This window comes from Hibiscus syriacus, unplaced genomic scaffold (assembly GCF_006381635.1).
Source record: "Hibiscus syriacus cultivar Baekdansim isolate YM2019G1 unplaced genomic scaffold, ASM638163v2 tig00116997_pilon, whole genome shotgun sequence".
Lineage (NCBI taxonomy): Eukaryota > Viridiplantae > Streptophyta > Magnoliopsida > Malvales > Malvaceae > Hibiscus > Hibiscus syriacus.
In genome coordinates this window covers 4,279,018-4,299,880 of record NW_024063513.1, presented here as the reverse complement: position 1 = coordinate 4,299,880, position 20,863 = coordinate 4,279,018, and the positions used below count along the sequence as shown (strand labels likewise).

Below are 20,863 nucleotides of genomic sequence, written 5' to 3'. Positions count from 1 at the left end.
TTATCCCTAGAGATGTAAGTTCGAGTACAACGACTGCACCATATTTAAGCGTTCATTATCTAATGGTTGAAATTCTTTAAAACATATATTATCACTTGTAATAAGCTTATTAATAAAAAAAATTATTAAACGTTTATAGCATTTTCTATAATTATAACTACTCAAATTCAACTTAAGTATTTTTAGACAGTACAACTCTACGAGAATTTTCACCATTTAAATTATATATATACTTAAATAAATAATGGTAAGTTTGGAATGATATCACAAAGTTTAATTTATTTAATTATAATATTTTAATAATTAAAAGCTATAATTTAAATTTGTTTAGCTTTAATCTTGAGTTCAATTTAAATAATTTATCTTATTCCCTTTGTATGAAAAATTAAAATTTTAAATATAATCATATATCATAAATTTAAATTTTAAATATAATCACATATCAATTTAAACTAATTTAAATATAATTTATCTTATTCCCTTTAAGAAATTTTATCAATCAGGTCATCTGACTATTTAAATGCATTCAATCAAACTACTTTCTGTTACTATTAACCGAAACGTTGATGCGGCAGTTAGTAATTTTGTATAATTACACATTATTCCTCATTATTTACACATTTCATCAATTTGGTCAAATATTTACATTCATTCAATATATTAATCTTCCAATCATATGATGACACATGTCACAATATTATTGGATGACTTTTTTAATCTAATTTATATTTAATTGAATTAAATTTTTGTCCAATTAGATGGTGACACATGTCATCATCGGATTAAAGGAAAAAATTGGAAAGAAAGAAAACTGATAGAAAGTTTCAAACACAGATATCCAACAAGAGGAACACACTTTTACCACTGCACCAAAACCTGTATTTTGCTATGGTTTTACAACGTATAATATTTAGTTTATATATTAAGTAATTACAAAAAAAAATAAAAAGACCCAACCTTAGTACTATTAGGGAATATAAAATCTACAAGACTCATAACTTGTATATCTCGAAGTACGAGTTATATTTATTAACCTTTCAGACATTCTTTGATTATAAATGCTTAATTTTTTTGTTCTTTTTTAAACATTTTCTATTTCAACTTAAAAAATTTCTATAAAATCATAAAATAATATTTGATTATTGAAAACAAAATAGATTTCAAGCAATAATTAGGCAGTCTAGTGATGTTTCATAACTATATAAAGCTGCCTAAATACTACTTAATTTAAACCATTTAGAACATAACATTTATACTATTCATTCATAATACGATTATAACTAAAATTAGCAAAACTAAAAATAATTCTAGTTTACTATTAAACCCTTTTAAAATAAATTCAATAAAATATACCACCAGGTGTAATGTACATATCACTAATAAGTCAAAGATAGGATGTCTGATTCTGTGGGGCGAGTTAGTCAAGTCGTTTTCCTCTTGAAACCTGAAAATCATCATCTCATAATTTTATCAAAAATCATGTAAATCAACATCAAATGTCATAAACAACTCATGTTCTTTTCATTCGAACATATTTATGAACTTTCAATTCCATATTCCATATTCCATATTCCTTTCTTTCATATTCTTGTCATAACTTTCACATTTACTTTTATAACCCATGTATATGTAAGAGAATGCAAGGTACGTGAGTCAGACGAGTGTACACAATAAGCACTTCAGTGCTACCATAATCAGAATATGCACTCTAAGTGCATCATATCACTTGCACCAACGGTGCTACACATAATGTACACAAATGTACCAGATCATATCATATCATAATCATAATCATAATCATCACTCTACCTTATGGTATACCAATTATACCTACGACTCTCAATGCAACATACAATGAGCTTTCAAATTATATCTTATTCGTTCATAATCAATATTTCAACTCAGAATCATTTTCGACCATTCTCATAAAAATCATAATTTGGGCAGTTCATACCTAAACATTCATAAGACTTTATATAAACATTATGAAAATAATCCGCATTTAAATAGAAAATATACTTAAAGAATACGAGGTAGACTTAGCACAAGTCGTCCTCAATCAAATAGCTAAATAATAAATAAATTGCAATCACTTTCACACTTTATTATAAATCAAATATAAGTCTCACTAAGCTTTAAAATTAATCTTTGTTTTCAAATGCTTAAACTACACAATTTATCAAATTTCCTATTCTGACAGTTGCTCCACCTTCAAAGAAAATTATTATGTATTAATCTACATACTTAAAAATTATTCCGCTCATACCACCGAAAACTAGACTCGAATACAGATCTAACATATAAGGCACTCTATCTAGTTTCACTTTTACAATTTATAGTAAATTTTTTACTTACAAAAGATGTTTTAAACAGATTTTGCTGCTCTGTTTTCTGATCTATCCTCGATTAAAAATTCATATATCTTTTTACACTACTTGAAATCATAACCGTTTGTTTTAAACAAAACTACACTGATATACAAATTCAAACGGTATAAAGATGATCTTATAATTATTTCTTCATAATTTATAGTGATTTTCTAAACTTACTGTTCAAATCTTGAATTCTAGGCACTTTCCTTAATTAGCTTCCTTAACTCATTCCATACTTCTATTACTTACTGAATTAACATATAGGCTTGAATCACAATTCACATAGCATTAAGAGTCACTCTTAATGTAGGTAACTCCAACATTAGCTCATCTCAAGCCAATGTTTGTTCGATGACATAATACAAATTAAATGCACTCACATTTGTCTCATTATCGAACATCCATGATATATCTCAATCCCACATATTTTCCTTCTCTTTTGAGTTATTGGATCACTAGATTATCGTGGGCTGACGACGTTATATAATAAATAAATATTTAAACTATATTTTAGTATCGAACTAACATAATCTAAACTTAAATATAAAATTTGATAGAGATAAATCGATATTTAAATCAATATAAAACTAAATCATGTTTCCCATCAAAATTTCAAACTTCTCAAAATGCTTATTCGTTCCCATAAACATTTATTTCCACTATCAAACCTTCACCTTGTACCAAATACACAATCAAGTCATTAATTATAAATTCTTTCTAAAATTCACCATATCTTTTCCATTAATTCATAATGATCCTTCACCATTATGATCATTGCACTTTAATTTCTAAAATTTTCAGCACCTTAATAAAATTATCAAATCAATACTTTAGCATTAAAAAACTTGCAATTCCATCCCAAAGCTTCTTAGACTTTTTGAATTTTAACCATTAATCTATAAACTTGTAATTTGATCCCAACTCAATAATTTAAACTCAGGAATCAGCATGCTATTAAAATTTCCAGAATTGTTCTATTTTACCCAAATGATACTTTCACATTTGAAAACTTGCAATCAAGTTCCCAATTTCCTAGAATTTTTCGAATTCCACCTCAAAGTTTACAAAATTTGCAAATTGGCTCCATTCAACTTTCTAACTTAAAATTTCCAGCATTTCAAATATTAAAATCCACATTGAGCACCCCAAATATCACATTCTTGCAATAATATCCCACAATTCTCAAATCTTGCATATTAGCCTTTTTACTAACTCAAGGTTCCAAATTGATGCAAATTAATCTCCAAATCATTTAGAACACTTATAATCAATTCTAGACTATAAGAATTTGTTCAATATTTTCTCTTGATTTTCTTCATATGGTTGAAAACTTCAAGTAGACTAAGACTTGATTTTCACTCAATTTCAAGCATGAATTCAACTTCCTTACATCAAATTCATGTTATTCTAATAATCACATCTTCAAATTACATCAAAATCCAAATATTCCCAAAAACCCTAATATGGTCGAATCAACTACATGACCTTACACATCAATTAATTCATCACATGCTTTAGAATTAATCTCCAACACCAAAAAGATAATAATCTTCCATAAATCTTCAAAATCACAAACCCTAATTTTTCAATCTCAACATATAAGCTTATTCACCATGTAATATTTATATCAAATGATAGAGAATTTCATGTAGATTAATTCTCTATCTAATAGCTTAACCCAAAAATCGATCGAGTAAGCATAAAAATCAAATTGAAAATTCTTACCTCTTTAGAAATGGTGGTTCACGGTTTTGAAGAAGAGCTGATAAATCTTCTTTATTTCTACACCATTTCACTAATACACATGTCTTATAATTATTTAAGGTGGCGTTTGGTTCGCTGGACTGTTTCCGAGTGAATTGGAATCTATTAAGGAATTGAATCTGTCAGAAATTAGAATCCAATTCTATATTCTGTTTGGTTGGCAGGAAATTGAATTGGAATCCAATTTCATATTCTGTTTGGTTCGCAGACCTGTCAGATGAATTTGATTTCAGTAATGTAAAATGACATAATTGTCCTTCTTATTTTTGTGTGCTTAATTTTAGTTTGTTTTATAAATTACATTTAACAATATATTAAAAAATTAAAAAATTAAATTAAATTTTAATTTTATTGATGGATTATTCATTTCAATAAATTATAAAAATCATGCTAATAAACATCATAAGTTAAATCATCCCAATTAGGGATGGCCATGGGTCGGGTTGGGTCGGGTTTTTGGCCCACCCGACCTGACCCGAGAACAAGGGAACCTCCATCCGAGACCTGATCCGACCAAAATAAAGTTTCATCCGACCCGACCCGAATATATGAATTAGAAACCCGACCCGAAATAAAAAAATATTTTTATTCAATAAAAATAGTGACTTAATTGAAAAAAAAATTATATATAGAGGGGTATTATTGTAATTATTCCTAATATATAAGGTAAAATTATATATTTTTTGGGTCGGGTCGGGTATTTTTCACCCTAAACCCGAACCCGGCCCGACTCGAATATCACACTTAAAAAAATTGACCCGACCAAATAAAGTTTCACCCGACCCGACCCAAATATATGAATTAGAAACTGAAAAAAATTTTTTTTATTCAATAAAAATAGTGACTTAATTGAAAAAATTATATATAGAGGGTATTATTGTAATTATTCCTAAATATATAAGGTAAAATTATATATATTTTCAGGTCGGTTGGGTAATTTCAACCTAAACTCGAACTCGACCCGAATATCACACTTAAAAAAACTGACCCGACTCGACCAAAATAAAGTTTCACTGACCCGACCTGAATATATGAATTAGAAAACGACCCGACCCGACCCGAAATAATAAAAAAATTTTTTATTCAATATATGAATAAGTTACCAAAAGATTGATGATGATATTTGGTCAAATTTCAATTCCCTCCAACAAGGGAATTGAATTCCATCATAGAATGGATGAAATTCACTTTCCCTCATTTAATGGAAAGTTGAAGCCATGAGGGATTCTAATTCCCTTTGAAAGCTTGAACCAAACATGAGAAAGTGGTGGAATTTGATTCCAATTCCCCCTAATTCCAAGGGATTCCTGCGAACCAAACGCTGCCTAAATAAATTTAAAATTCATTTAATATGAAATTACAACTTTATCCTTTAAAATTCTTGCTAATTTCCACCATGCCACCATAATATCTTCACATTTAATATTCAAAGTCAAAGATGAACCAAAATAAATTGCCTTTCCAATTTATCCTCGATAATTTTCAAAATTGTAATTTAGTCACCAAATTTCACAATTTTGGCTTGACATGAAAATCGACCTTAATTCTTCTTATCCATGTTGAATTCCACTGTTCTAAATTATGGAAATATTATTTCAACCTTTTTCTATCATCCTTCAATTTTTCGTAAAATTTTGATTTGATCCGATTATCCGATTTCTATACCAAATTTTTATCGCTTTTCTAACTTTTAACACAAATCTCATACCGAAAATCTGATTATCACGAAATCTTGTTTTAGGCCCAACTGTTCATTTAAAATTACAATTTTGGTCCCTAAACTTTTATAAAGTTTATATTTTAACCCTCAAACTTTTAAAACTTACATTTTAGTCACTAGCAAAATATTGAGGTGTTACAAAATCACCTTAAACGTTGCTATAAAAAATACATTAACCATTAAAAAATATGATTATTGAATTATATATATATATATAATATATATATTTAAAAATTTAATTAGTATAAGATTTGAAATAAAAATAAATTTAATATTTTTAAATTAAATTCGATATTTTCCCCCTTCACTTTTTACAGCCCATAATGTAGTTTCGGAATTTTCCTTTAGCAAAACCAAGTTCTCTTCGTGGAGGAATTATCTAGAAAATCATTTTCTCAACATAAATTTAGCTCGATCACAACGAAAACCTTTATCCGCCTGTTAGCAATGAATAAAGTCATGGAAGACTATGTATGAAGTAGAGAAAGTGGATGCAAAATTATATTAAATTTAATTTAAAAGTATTAAATTTATTTCTATTTAAATCTTATATTAATTATATTTTAATATATATATATATATATATATATATATATATATATATATATATTCAATTATGATTCAGTAATCAAATTTTTTAAATGGTTAGGTGTTTTTATATTCCCTAAACAGACTTAGGTTGAGTCCTTTATTATTGTTTTTATTTCTATTTTTCTAGCATTTCTTATAATATAAAATAATATTATGTTGTAAGCTTATTCACAATTGTGGATGTTGGCATAATAGTTGAAACTTTGTAACTCTTCCTATGGACTTAAGTTAACTCCCCCAATATTATTACTTTCCCTTTATTTTCCTTTTCATCCTCATATGATGACACGTGTCATAATCTGGTTGGAAGAAATAATTAATTAAATATTAAAAATTCTTCCAATTGTGTCATGACATGTGTTATATGATTGGAAGATTAAATATATTAAATTAATTTAAAAAATATGATTAAGTTGATGGAATATATAAATAATAAGAATTAAATGTAATTCTACAAATTTTTAATTGCCACATCACCGCTTCCATTAAATGTTAAGACAAGTAACTGATTGAATGAATTTAAATAGTGAGTGATATTATTGAATTTTTTTAAAAGTATGGTCAAAATTAAAAGGGGCAACAGTTGACTATTTTGTAAAGTTTAATAGTAGAAGATTCAAGAAACAACATCCTTTAGTCGGAAGCCATTTTTATAACTTTTGATAGTCATGAGACTCAACAAAATAATATCCTATAATCGGAGGACCATTTGCGTATTTTACCTAAAAATTAAACACTTCAAATAAAAGAATAATGGTTTATCAAAAACAATACAAATATCACTTCCACCAATCGTAGATAGTTATGTTTAAGTTCCACCATGCCAAATTTTCTTATCGTCATTCACAGATTTTTTATTATTTGTTATAAGGTGACATTCTATTTCATCCTATTGATTAAACTTTGGCAAAAAGATCATAATAAATAATTAGACGTACATCTCGGAGATTCCAACAACAAAACCCAGAAAAGAAATGTAAAATTTATACGAACATGGGAATTGATTCAGGTCTAGAAAAAAAAAACCGTGATTAAGTTTCACGTCATTAAAAATTTAAAACACGAAATTGGGGAATATAAAATTGAAGTGATTTGTGTTTGAGGAAGCTTCGAAGAAAGTCGAGTGTGTGTTCGTTTTTCTTTAATTATTTTTTAAACTGGGAAGTAAAATGATTTTATTCTGTTTGGTTAACATTGGAATTTGGAAGCGGTAAAAGCAGTGAAAGAGACATAAGGCGAAAGTCAAGAAACGTACAAAAGCTGTATTAGTAGTAGAAAAGATGAAGTAACCAATCAAAAGAAAGCGTTACCCTTTTTGGCCTTTTGTTTTGTTCTCCTCCTCAAGAGTGATTCACACACAAGCGACTCGGTTGGGTCTTCCTTTCAATCTCAAATTTTGCGACTTTATCATTAATAATAATAATGTCTTTGATAATTGGTTGCCCTGGGTTGTTGAGCCTGTGCCTAACCTCTTAGAAAGCTCCTTTTCTTTTTGCTAATATCTTAGAAAGAATCAAATTTTAGTTTTTTTTTTGTTCCCAGATTTGAAGTCTTCAATTTTGTGGGTTTTGATTGTTTAGTGGGAGGAAAGAAGAGTTTTGAGAAGAGGGTTCTTATGGAATGCTTGCCAGGAGGGTTGTGGAGACTGACATGCCAGTTATGGTTCAGGTATTCATTCAATTCTCAAATCTGGGGTTTCCCCCCTTTTCCCCAATAAATCTGAAACTGCGTCAATCCGTCTACTTTAATGGGATACTCGTTGTGAGTTGCGTGAAATGTTTTGGAAGAGTTTTTTATGTATTTTTTATGATTTTGAGGGTCGTTGGTGGTGTTGCAGATACAGCAACTAATTCGAGGAGCTAAAAATGCTGTGTCACTTGCTCAGGTTTACCTTTTTCCCTTTTACCAATGTAATTTGCTTTTCATTGATAAATCCCTTTGTTATCAATGTTAGTGCATCTAACATGTTCTGTTGTCTTGGTTTTGAGGAGATATTGAGAAACGAAAATGAGTTTGCTTTTTTTTTTTTTAAAAAAAAAGGGTGGAAATAGGTTAATAGGGTCAAACATTGAGGGGCTAAATTCTTTTATATCAAAAGAATAAAATTCTACCGAGTATTTAAATCTAAAAATTGGGATGAACAAAGATTTTTTTTTTTACTAATATTTAAACTAAGAAAGACCTAAAATGACATTATACCGAAAAAATTGGGAGGGATTAGCCCTCTTAACCCTTAATAGATTGGTCCCTGGTAGGAGTGGTTAAAAAATGGTTGATTTGTTTGGCTGTCAAGTTTTAGTAAAATGTTTCTTTGTTCTTTTTTTTTATATCCTCCGTGTTGTTAATAATTTTAGTCTTTTAAAATTTTGGTACGTGAAGACTTTACATAGGGAAAGTATGTATTTTTTCTGTCATAGTGCAAAATCCTCTTTCCCGACCACCCAAGACCAAAGTTCATGCTTTACACTTTGGTTTTTCCCGTAAGGACGTGAAGCAGTCTATGTTATATATAGATTCAGTAACCTCGTCAATCATCTGTCTCCAACACATATTAGGACATGGTATACGGTTATAGTCTTCCAAAATATTGAGCATACCTGTATTGGACACATTCCTACATCCAACACTCACTTGAGTCTAGGTTAACGTACAAGGTAGTTGCATTTTTAAACCAGCATATAATTTTAGATTCGCATATGGATTTATTCATTCAGAAAGTTGTCATAACTTTGATTAGATTCGCATTTTTTTATTATATTGGCTTGTCCATGGTTGCATTTGACCGAGTTTGATTTGTTTATGGAAAATCTGTTCTGCTAATTGTGCTAATTTTCTATAGTTTCTCGTTGAAATAATTTTAGGGAGTAGTCTACTGGAAACCACCCAAACAGGCATTGGATAAGGTCAAAGAACTTGTGGAGGAGCCTTCAGTTAGTTGTTATGGTGCTGATGAAGGTCTTCCTGAACTTAGAGAAGCATTGACAAGAAAGGTATAGTTTCTAAAGAGTTTCTCATAAAATTGTGGTTCTCTTCGTTGTTGTCTAACAGTGTGTAGAATTTCAAGACACTGTAGAATGCGGTTTCCACTATTATATTTACCATACCAACCAGTATACATTCATGGCAGCGTGTTGTCATGTGCAGTTGTGCACTAGGCTGATACTTGGGCCTCTTTCTGGACTTTGGAAAAGATTATAGGGCCATAATTTTGTTTGTCTGGGTTTGATTGATTGTTGAACCAAGCTTCCTACTGGCATTGTCTTGTTGGATGGGTGGAGTCTTGATTGACTCACCCAAGTCTCTGTTCATTTTCTTTTGATTCAATATAAAAGTTTAGGTCAGGGGTGGCTCCCCCAATCTAAGGCCAGGGCATATAATTAAGACCCAATTAGGATTTACATAGGACTCTACAGATTGCCCACCAAGAGTGACGGTGTGGGATTCGAACTTGGCCTTACAAGCTCAAATTCTTGAATCTCAACCACTTGTGCCAACACTCGTTGGCACTCTGTTCATTTTCTTGACCGGTTATTCCTCTCGAGACTATCAAGCATCGGTCCAATTGTTTTAATTGGCTAATTTGTCCTTGTTAGTTGTTACTTTCATCAATGGCTCTGTTTTGCATAAGTTTCCTCGTTTTGCTTCCCTCACATAGCATTGAAATATTAGTCTAGGTTCATAGAAATGTTGATGCAATCATTGCCATCTTCATACACCAATTTCATATTGTTAATAGTAACCAATGTTATTGATGTGATGTTGAAATTTGTACCCTACACCCCATGCTCATTTTAACCAGAAAGCAGTAAAACTATGCTGTAAAATGATTCCTTTATTTTTATGCAGTTGCGTCAAGAGAATAATTTGCACAAGTCTTCAGTGATGGTCACGGCAGGAGCAAATCAGGTAACCTGTTTTTTGTTGTTGTTTGATCTGTGTTGAAGGTATAGGTACACAATTTGCAGCTAAGTAGATGATATTTGCAAGGTGTCACTTTATCATTAGATTACTTGTAGAAGAGGCTAGCTGCTTAATTCTGCAAATATACCCCTTGCCATCAGTTTCTTGGTTTTCTAGGTTTCTGTGCTCAATCTTTTGCATAATAGGTGTTTCTTTTGTTCCGTGCAAATGGATAATAATTTCGTTCTACTGTTGGTTTAAACACTAAACCTGTGCTTTTTGTTGGTCGAATGTAGAATCATCTATCGGGACTCCTTAAAACTACCTTTTGTTTGTCTTTGACAGGCATTTGTGAATCTGGTTCTTACATTGTGCGATGCAGGGGATTCGGTTGTCATGTTTGCTCCATACTATTTCAATGCTTATATGTCCTTCCAGATGACAGGCATCACTAAGATATTAGTGGGTCCTGGTAATCCAAAGACTCTTTATCCAGATGCAGGTGCGGATCATGATAAGCTACTCATTAAATAGCCCTTTAATCCTTTGTTGAAACTGATGCATTGATTTTAGGTGTTAGAGTAAGTTCTCTAATGATGTTCGCCAAGATTATTGGTGAAAAAAGACATTGGTCTGTTCACTTGCAGCTCGGAACTTGCTTTGTTTCTGGCTTTATTTGTTTGAGAAACGAGGACACAAATTAAAGCCTATTTTCGTGGACTTGCTGTTGTTCCTGTTCTGCTGTCATATAAATTTGTAGTTACAAAATTGGTTGATTTCACTTGAAGAGCTTCTGTGGCCATTACAATTATGTAATATAAGGGCAAAAATTCACATTCATAACAAAGCACATAATGTATAATTCGGACTGGGAAAATCATGTGTGTGGCTCTAATTAACCGCGTTGTCTTGATTTGCAGACTGGTTAGAGAAGACATTGCTGGAAACTAAGCCTGTTCCAAAGCTTGTTACTGTTGTTAATCCTGGCAACCCATCTGGTACCTACATTCCCGAGCCGCTACTTAAGGTCTCTCTCTCTCTCCCCCCTGTGTTTGTGTCTTTGTGTGGGTTTGCCGGTGTCAGTTTCCTCCTGTTCGCGTTGCTTTCTGGAATAACTGGTTCAGTTTCTTGTTTTATTTTAAAATTCTTACTATTTTCTTTTTTCCCATATTCTTTCTCTCTTAATAGAGGATCTCAGACATATGCAAAAATGCTGGTTGCTGGCTCGTTGTAGATAATACATACGAGTAAGTCTCTCTTGTTTATGTTATAGATGCATTCCATGAGATAGATTTTTGGTATATTTCACGAATGCCACGCATCCTGATGTAGTTGAATTCCAATAATTGAACTATAGGATGCTTTGAGGCTCTAAGGATTTAATTTTCTCATGATAAGGGCAAGGAATTGTTCACATACAGTCCAGGCTAAGCCAACCTACTTTAAATAAAACTCTGTTTTCTACAGCAAGGCAAGAATTCTCTTTAAACAGCTTTGAATGAAAATATGCTTGCAGTCTTATCTTATGGGGCATACCTTTGCCATTCCTTTGTCCTGGGTTATAATTTGATGGAGTGGGATCAATCGACATCAAGAGGATTAGAAATTGATAACCGAGTTCTTTTGGTGGTGGTGGTGGTTTTCCATGGATGCAGGATTGAGTTGCGGTTTAAGGATTCTTTATTTTCTTTGCATTTAGATAAGCAAGGCTTTAGATTATTTAAATGAGTGTGCGGTGTGGAAACTAGTGATTCTATATTTTCTATGACAACCCATAGCACAGGTATTTTATGTATGATGGTCTGAAACACTCCTGCCTGGAAGGAGATCACATAGTCAACATCTTTTCTTTCTCAAAGCCTATGGGATGATGGGATGGCGAGTTGGATATGTAAGTAACAAACGCGTTATCTGATTTGTGGACTATATTTGCCAAAAATGGTTTGTCTTGTATCCAATATATTCTTCGTAATTTACGCATGCAGATTGCATACCCTACAGAAGTGGAGGGCCTTGCGACTCAACTCCTCAAGGTCCAAGACAACATACCGATCTGTGCTTCATTAATTTCACAGCAACTAGCCCTTCACTCGTTAGAGGTGGGACCTGAATGGGTTCGGGAACGAGTGAAAGATCTTGTGAAGAATCAAGAAATAGTTATAGAAGCACTCTCACCATTGGGTGAAGGTGCCGTACAGGGTGGAGAAGGCGCAATCTACTTGTGGGCAACTCTGCCGGAGAAATACGCTGATGATTTCAAGGTGGTTCACTGGCTTGCTCACAGGCATGGGGTGGTTGTGATCCCAGGGAGTGCATGTGGATCCCCAGGGCATTTGAGGGTTTCCTTTGGTGGGCTGATGGAAAATGACTGTCAAGCAGCTGCAGACAGGCTGAAGAGAGGATTGGAAGAATTGGTAAAACATGGATTGGTGCAGTAAAAACTGTAACTTTACATTGAATTTAAATACAGAATTGTGCCCATTCACCAGTTTACAGTTATAGAACCTGTTTCTTTTGAATAATTGAAGGGCTTTGGGGTATCTATCAACCTGCAGAGTTGCTCAGGTGCATGTATAAATTGCACACATTGATGTTTGATACATGCAAATACTTTACAGATTTTGAAGTTTAGGTTATTATATGTCTTGATTGTGAATAAATCAATGGATAATGGGAACCTCAAATATCCCATTTCTCTATTTTCTTTCCTCCTCCTTTGTCCTTTCTTTCGCTGCCGCGACTGTATCTGTAATACCCACTTCTTCGCATGTAACATTGAATGGATTCACATATAATAGTTTATACACTTATTTTTTTTACATTAAGCCACTATATTAAGTTTCGTATATTAATATGTTGACTAAATGTTGCATTCAAAAGTGTTTCAGTCCCTGCATGGCTGCATCAAATAAAGGGTGTGTCGAAAAGGAGAAAGAACGTAGATCTCTCCTCATGGAAAAGGTATAAATATGATCAATCTTTTAAACAAACATTTTATTCCCCATGTGCTCATAACAATGCAATACATCCACTGCCCTTTAAAAGAAAAAAAGGTACAAAGTTTTCAAATACAGCTTTATTCAATGACATCTCAATAGGAAAAATCAAAATAAAACCATATCATGCAGGGAAGGGAAGGAACAATTAACTAATTATGAACTGTAAACTATAAGAAGAATAGCATACTCTTCCTCAGCAGATTAAAAAGTTAACCTCATGACAATGACCAACATGGACACCAACAAATTGACAAGAACAACAGCAGATGAAGATGAAGAATTAGGAGCACCATTGGAACCAGGTACCGATGTTGGGGGCGTGAAGCCAGCTGTTGGACCAGATGTCGGAGTCGGTGATCAATCGGCGGGAGTGCCTCAAGAAGGAGAAGGTGTTGTTGGGGTAGTAGGAGAAGGTGCTGGCAGAGGAGAGCCAGAATCGGCCAAAACGGTAATGGCCAATCTTTGGCCAACTTCACAGTGCCGCCCAAGTGTGCAAATGTAATATTGTTCGCCGGTGGAGTTGAGGGTTACTTGACCGGACCATTCGTGAGCATGTTTCCAATAGGGTTGTCATCGCTGCACTGGTCGAAGGATGCCCTAGGGACTCGTAGCACATTATGCTCATTCGTTGTGAAGTTGAGCACTAGAGATGTAAGTAGGCCTTTGAAAGAAACGATGAGTTCAATTCTTTTTCTTTTTCTTTTTTTGTAAAAATTACTTAAAAAAGAAAGAAAGAAAAAACAATAAGACGAGAGCTTTGTCAATTACCCAAGATATCTCCAACTAAAAACCTCTTATTAGCCGCCCAATTGCTATAAGCAGTGGCACCGTTCGGAGGGATGGTCCATCCCATGTCATCCCCCACAACATGCACCGTTTGCGCCGTTGTGAAATGCACATGATGAACCTTGGTAATATGAAGCTCTCATTTCCCCTAAAGTCAGGACTTGGCAATTACAGACAAAATCAGATCTTCCTCATAAATGGTAAGGAACGTTCTTGGCTCCAGCGTACACATTGGCCTCTTTTGACGAAGTTCTTGCTCATTGATTGAACGTGTTTAATGCTCCTTTGAATTTTAGGAATAGATCTCACACGTATTTCCTACCATTTTTATTATAGTCTAGAATGATAATAAGATATTATCTGTTTAAAACTTTCTAAACTTATTGACAATGTACACATATCCTACAAACGCCGCTATTCGAACCAAGATCTCTAAGAAGATTAACATTTCCTTTTACCACTTGATGGGTTCTCTCTCCTACAATTCAATGACACTAAAATGTATTCAGGATATACTGATTCTAATGCTTAATTCTGTAGGTGTGAAGGAATATCAAGCGATAAGTTAATTTGGTAGAGTTCCAATAGGGCCACGAATGATGAAATGAGTACACCGGCTTATTGCCGAAACAACAATAGCAAAGAAAACTCAAACGAAGATGCAATTAATCTATGTCACATACCATATTATGTCCAATTTGAAACTTGAGCAACTAAACAAAAGAATTGCAGGTGCCTACAATCTAAGCTTTAGATAAACAAATGCTGCGATGTTCGAAAACTACTTCTTACAGAGATTTAGGTTGGATTCTTTCCCTGCATACAATCAGATCTAAAACCAACAGAATTAATGTTACACTCATCCACAGATTCACCGCTGTTACACAGGAAAACAGATTTAAAAAAAGTAACAGTACAAACAGGCTAGGTAGGATACTAGATGGGTACATTTAGCGGCTTACAGGAGCAGGCATGGGAGGTTGTTGAGCATCACTTTGGCCACTTGGTTTAATGATACCATTTTCAATAACCTCGGCAACTACTGCCTCGCCTTTCTCCTCTATCTCTACATTACACTTGCAGCAACTCCTCTGCAACTTGCTTCTCCTTGGACTCTCCCTCAGTTACAGGGATTGCTCCATTAGCTTCCAATGTCACGGGTGCTGGCTTTTCTGATTGTTTCATGCATGGCCCATTCTCTTTCTCTGCTTGATTTTGTGGTACTTCCTCAATAGGGGCTTCCCCCTTTTCTTTTTCAGTTTGAGTTCCATCAGTGCAACTTGCTTCAGCAGATTTCTCTTGAACTTCCATTGGAATTGGGGCTTCTTCGGCACCAGCAGCCTCTTCTTTTCTGTCATCCTCTGTGGTTTCCGGTATTCTAACATCTGTATCAACTTCTTGCTCAGCTTCATTCATCTTGACATCAGTGTAAGCAGCCTGGTCAGTCACTTTTGTTTTACCTCCATTGTCAGCCTGCTGTTCGGTGGAAGTACCTTTTCCTTTTTCACTTTCAATGGTTTCCTTCTCAACAATATGTTCATCTTCCTTTTCACTTTCTTTCTCACCCTCAGGTTTCTCAGGAACGGCCTCTGTTTCCTCATGTTCCTTCTTTGCAATTGATGATTTCCGGCCACGCTTCTTTGGGGGTTCCTTCTCTGGTGTTGGACTAGCCTTGGCCTTTTCACTGATCCTTGATGATCTTCTGGGGGTCTCACCAGTACCCCAATCAAACTCTGATAATGGAGGATTCCCGGGGTGTGATTTTAGATACTTCTCCAACTGTTTCCTGTTACTAATCTCCTCCCCAGTTGGTGCAACGAACATGATCTCGGTCTTCCTTGGTGAACCAACTTTCTTGGGGAAAAACTGTAAAATTCAACACAAAAAAAGACATGTTACACAAGAAGCATAACAGCCAACAAATCGAATAAGATAATAAGCATCTATGTTGTTTCAAAATTGCTGCTTTATTTCCTAGAATTCTCAGAACTTCCCAGTAAGTCATTATTGCATTTCGTTTATGCACAGCCCGGCTTGCAACGGCAGAAGCCATTCTAATAAAACATCTAAAGTCTTGGTTTTTTGCCTAATCAACTAACAGAACCCACGTTTGAAAAAGTTCAATGAAGTCCTTCCACTTCGCAGGAGTAAAATACTGAACAAAATACGACATGGTGACAGAGACTTGTGAATCTTATTAGCTGCAAACATAGATTCATCAGCAGCTGCAGCAGTGAGCAAGGTCTCCTTAGTTCTCTTCCTTTATTTCTCTACTTGTTTGAGTAACATTCAAACTCCAATTGCAACAAACACAAAATATACAATTAAATGCATGTATGGATATACTCTCTAGAAGTACATATGAAAAACATTTTGCATATGCGACACTCGGAAGAAGAAAAACACAGTTTCTCCTCCCGGCCAGCAGAAGTTAATGCTAACCGGTCCGCTGACTGAAATGAGCAAGTATGAACTTCTAATCGGGATATCGTCATTTATTATAAATTATCAACTTAACCTATCCTAACTATGGTTGAAGAGATTGAAACTTCCAAAAACAACAGAAACCCTAAAATCAACTAGTATCACCAACAGAATGTCAACCCGTCAAAACTAGCCCTAGTGTTATACATTTTCACCATAAACAAACAAAAATAGAGTAAAATACCAATAAAAACACAAAATAATCAGTAATTCCCCAAATTAACACAAAAAATAGCCCAAATTTCATAAAACAAAAGGATTTGAGATACTGAAGAAACAAAATCCAGGAAAAAAAAAAAGAAAGCGAAAACATAAATATAAACCAAATTAATTAAAATTTTAAGATTCGAAGAAAACAAGTACCATCTTCTTCCAAGAAGCAGGTGCTGGAAGCTCAACAGAAATAGCTTCCTCCTTACTCTCCATTTTCTTCACCTACAAAAACAACAAAATCAAAAGTCAACAACCTTTCTCTTCCACCCCCCCCCCCCTTCCGAATAAATGTTTTCCTGTTTCTATTCTTTGTATGTCCCTCTCTATCTCATAATATTTAGGATGCGTTTGGTTAATGTAATATAGTATTTTCTCTGAGAATAAAAATTTTAGAATATAATATTATGTAAAACATTATTAGGAAGGTTATATTTGTTGTATTTGGTTTGTTTAATACGAATATAAAATTATCTTTGTTTTATATTTGTTTTTTTAAATAAGTTGAATTCTAAATATTCGAATGAAATTATTTGTATAAAAGATCATAGAAAATATATAATTTTATTATTTTTAATTTATATATTTTATTTATAAGATTTAAACTCATAAAATTTATATAACTTTTTTACAAAATTTAAAAGATAAATGAGTTTAATTTTATTTTAACCCCTGAATTTCATATAAAATTTGAATTGTGGATTTTTTTTATAAATTTAAAATAATTTAAGGATAAATTTGTAATTTACCCTTCATAAAAAAATTATTCAACGATGGAGAATGATATTTTTTGGAAAAAAATTTGTTTTAAGGATATTTTAGTCTAAAGCCATGAAAAAAAATTAATACCTAAAGAATATGGGGGTAAACCTCTAAAATGTCACTGTTGGAATAATTTATTACCCACGTTGGTAATCCTTGCAATCCAAACAGAGATATTACATTTTGAAAAAAAATTCCCTGATAATGTAACATTCCACCATCCAAACGGTTCTGGCAATTCGAGATTATGGTAGTAGTTTTTTTTCCACAAAAATACATCAGAGGTCCTATTTTTTTAAAAAAAATTAATATGATTGCTGTAATATTTTTCTCAAACTGAGGAAATAAATTTAATATATTTTAACAAATCTTTTATTTAGTTAATTGTTATAGTGCTGACGTGATAGTTTACAGTAACTGATGACATGTCGAATGATATGACATATGGACTAAATTAATTTTTTAATTTTATTTCGAGGGTCAAATGATTTTTTAAATTCAAGGGTTTATTTAATTTTTTAAAAAATAAAAGTTATTTTAAGTTTTGAATATAAAATTATTCAAATATTCAAAAAAATAAATATAAAAATACTAAAAATCAAAATTAAATTATTTAAAAATTAAACATTCATATTAAAAATATTAAGGTACGTTATACATTTAATCATTTAACTATTTAGCTATTTTACTTTTATCACATATCTTTTAATTTGGTATAGGACACCACTTAACTATTTAATTTGTTCAATCAGACCATTTGTCATTAAGAATGGATGAAAATGTTTATGTGGCAATTAAAAAAATAAACATAATTTTACATTTAGTTCTTAATATTTATATGATCTCTTAATTTAGTCTTAATTTTAGTTTAATTTAATAAATTAAACATTCATGGTTTGACATGTGTCAGCAAAATATCATGACATGTGTAAAAAAATGATTAGAGATTTTTTTATTAATTTTAATTTATTTAATTAAATAATTTTTATCCATTTAAAATGTGACATGTGTCACCACAATAATTGATAGAAAATAAGGTAGCATGAATTTGCTCTTAACCGGAATCAAATCTTGGCTAGGGATGGACATGAGATCCGAACTCGACGGGTTCTGATCTGATCCGATCGGGTTTTCTTAAAAAAAAATTGGAGTCGAGTCGGGGTTTTTTTAAGTGTGATGTTCGGGTCAGGTCGAGTTCGGGTTTTGAGTGAAAAATATCTGACATGACCCGAAAAAATATTTAATTTTATCTTATATATTTAGGAATAATTACAATAATACCCCTCTATATATAATTTTTTTAATTAAATCATTATTTTTATTGAATAAAAATAATATTTTTTTATTATTTAATGTCGGGTTGGGTTTGGTCGGGTGAACTCTTGTTTTATCGGATCGAATCTCGGGTGGACCAAAAATCCGATTCATGCCCATAGCTAATCTTGGCTACTGTAGTGAAGGAAGCATGCCAAAACCACATAGCTGTCTTCACGCTTTGTGTTAGAAATTGCCCAATAAAATATATATTTGATAGTAAAGTTAATGCCACCTAAAAATAGAGTATTTTTAATTTAATTTAATTAATAATTTAATTGTTTATTAAATATAAAATGTATAGAAATATAAACAATTTAATTTATATTTAAATGTACGAATCATTAATATATTTTGGATATTTTATTTTTCTTGTGTAAATTAATATTTCAAATATAAATATTCAAAAAATATTAATGATTCATACATTTAAATATAAATTAAATTGTTTATATTTTTATATTTAATATACAATTAAATTATTAATTAAATTAAAAATACTCGATTTTTAGGTGACATTAACTTTAGTATCAAAATATATATGTTATTGTGTAATTTCTAACACAACGTAAAGACAGCCCACTGGATTTGGCATGCTTCTTTCATCGCAATAACCAAGGTTCAATTTCGGGTAAGAGTAAATTCATGCTCCCTTGTTTTCTATTCAATATGTGTCATGTCATCTCACTTTTTTTATTGGATAAAAAAATTATTTAATTAAAAAAATTTAAAATTAATAAAAAAAAAATTCTTCAATCATGTCTTGATACATGTCATTAATGACACGTGTTATAGTCTTTTACTGACACATGTCATTAATGACACGTGTTTTAGTCTTTTATTGACACATGTCAAACCCTAATTGAATGATTAATTTATTTAATTAAACTTAAATTAGGACCAAATTGATAGAACATATAAATATTAAGGACTAAATATAAAATTAAACTACATCAACATTTTGGTTAATTCTAACGACAAGTGGTATAATTGAACAAATTAAACAATTAAGTGGTGTCCTACACTAAATTGAAATATCAATGGCAAAAATAAAAGGGTTAAATAATTCAGTGGTAAACTGTATAGTTTACCCAAAATATTAAAACTTATATAAAAATTAAATTTTTTTAATATATATGATAAGTTATAAAATTATAACTTATAAATTATTAAAAAATTTAAAATAATTTTAAAAATTATATATTATACATAATATATACATGTAATATATAAACTCTCATAAACACTTATATATTCTTATTGGTATTGGATTATTACAAATTTTGGATTAGTCAAAATTTATTATATTTTCTAATTATATTTTATATTGAATCTTATTATATAATTATCTTTTAAATTAATCCAGACTTATAAAAAAATAGAAAACATAATATGTTTTGACTAATCCAAAAATTATAAGTCTTAACTAATTTAAATTTTGTAATTATTGATTAATCTAGTAATAACACTTTGTATAAATGTTGATAATATGCATATATGTTACATATATATGTTATATATAATATATTTTTTCAAACATATTTTTAAGTTTTTTAATAATTTATAAGTAATTATTTTATAACCTATTATATATATTCAATTTTTAAAAAATATAATAATTTTAGTATTTTTTAATATGTATATTCTATTTTTTAGTAATGCTCTATTTTTTAATATTTTTATATTTAATTTTTTGAATATTTAAAAAATGCTATATGTATAATTTAAAATAATTTTTATTTAAAAAATATTAAATAAGTCCTTGAACTTAAAAAAATCTAATCTGATTATTGAACAAAACAAAAAAATCAATTCAGCTCATATATCACGTTATTTGTCATGTCTTCAGCTATTGTGGACTGTCACATATGGTGAATTGGCACGTCAAAATCATGAACCGTCACGTCAATACTGTAATAATCAAAGATGAAAAACATTAGTCAAAAAGTCACCTTAATATT

General features: G+C 31.3%; 3 pseudogenes; 1 reads left to right on the top strand and 2 right to left on the bottom strand.

The window, feature by feature from the left end:
* The first annotated feature begins 8,026 nt into the window (after positions 1-8,026).
* On the top strand, positions 8,027-12,785 carry LOC120193861 (annotated as a pseudogene).
* Positions 12,786-13,489: 704 nt separating this feature from the next.
* On the bottom strand, positions 13,490-14,393 carry LOC120194467 (annotated as a pseudogene).
* A 384-nt stretch (positions 14,394-14,777) lies between these two features.
* Positions 14,778-17,145, bottom strand: LOC120194062 (annotated as a pseudogene).
* Between the last annotated feature and the right edge of the window lie 3,718 nt (positions 17,146-20,863).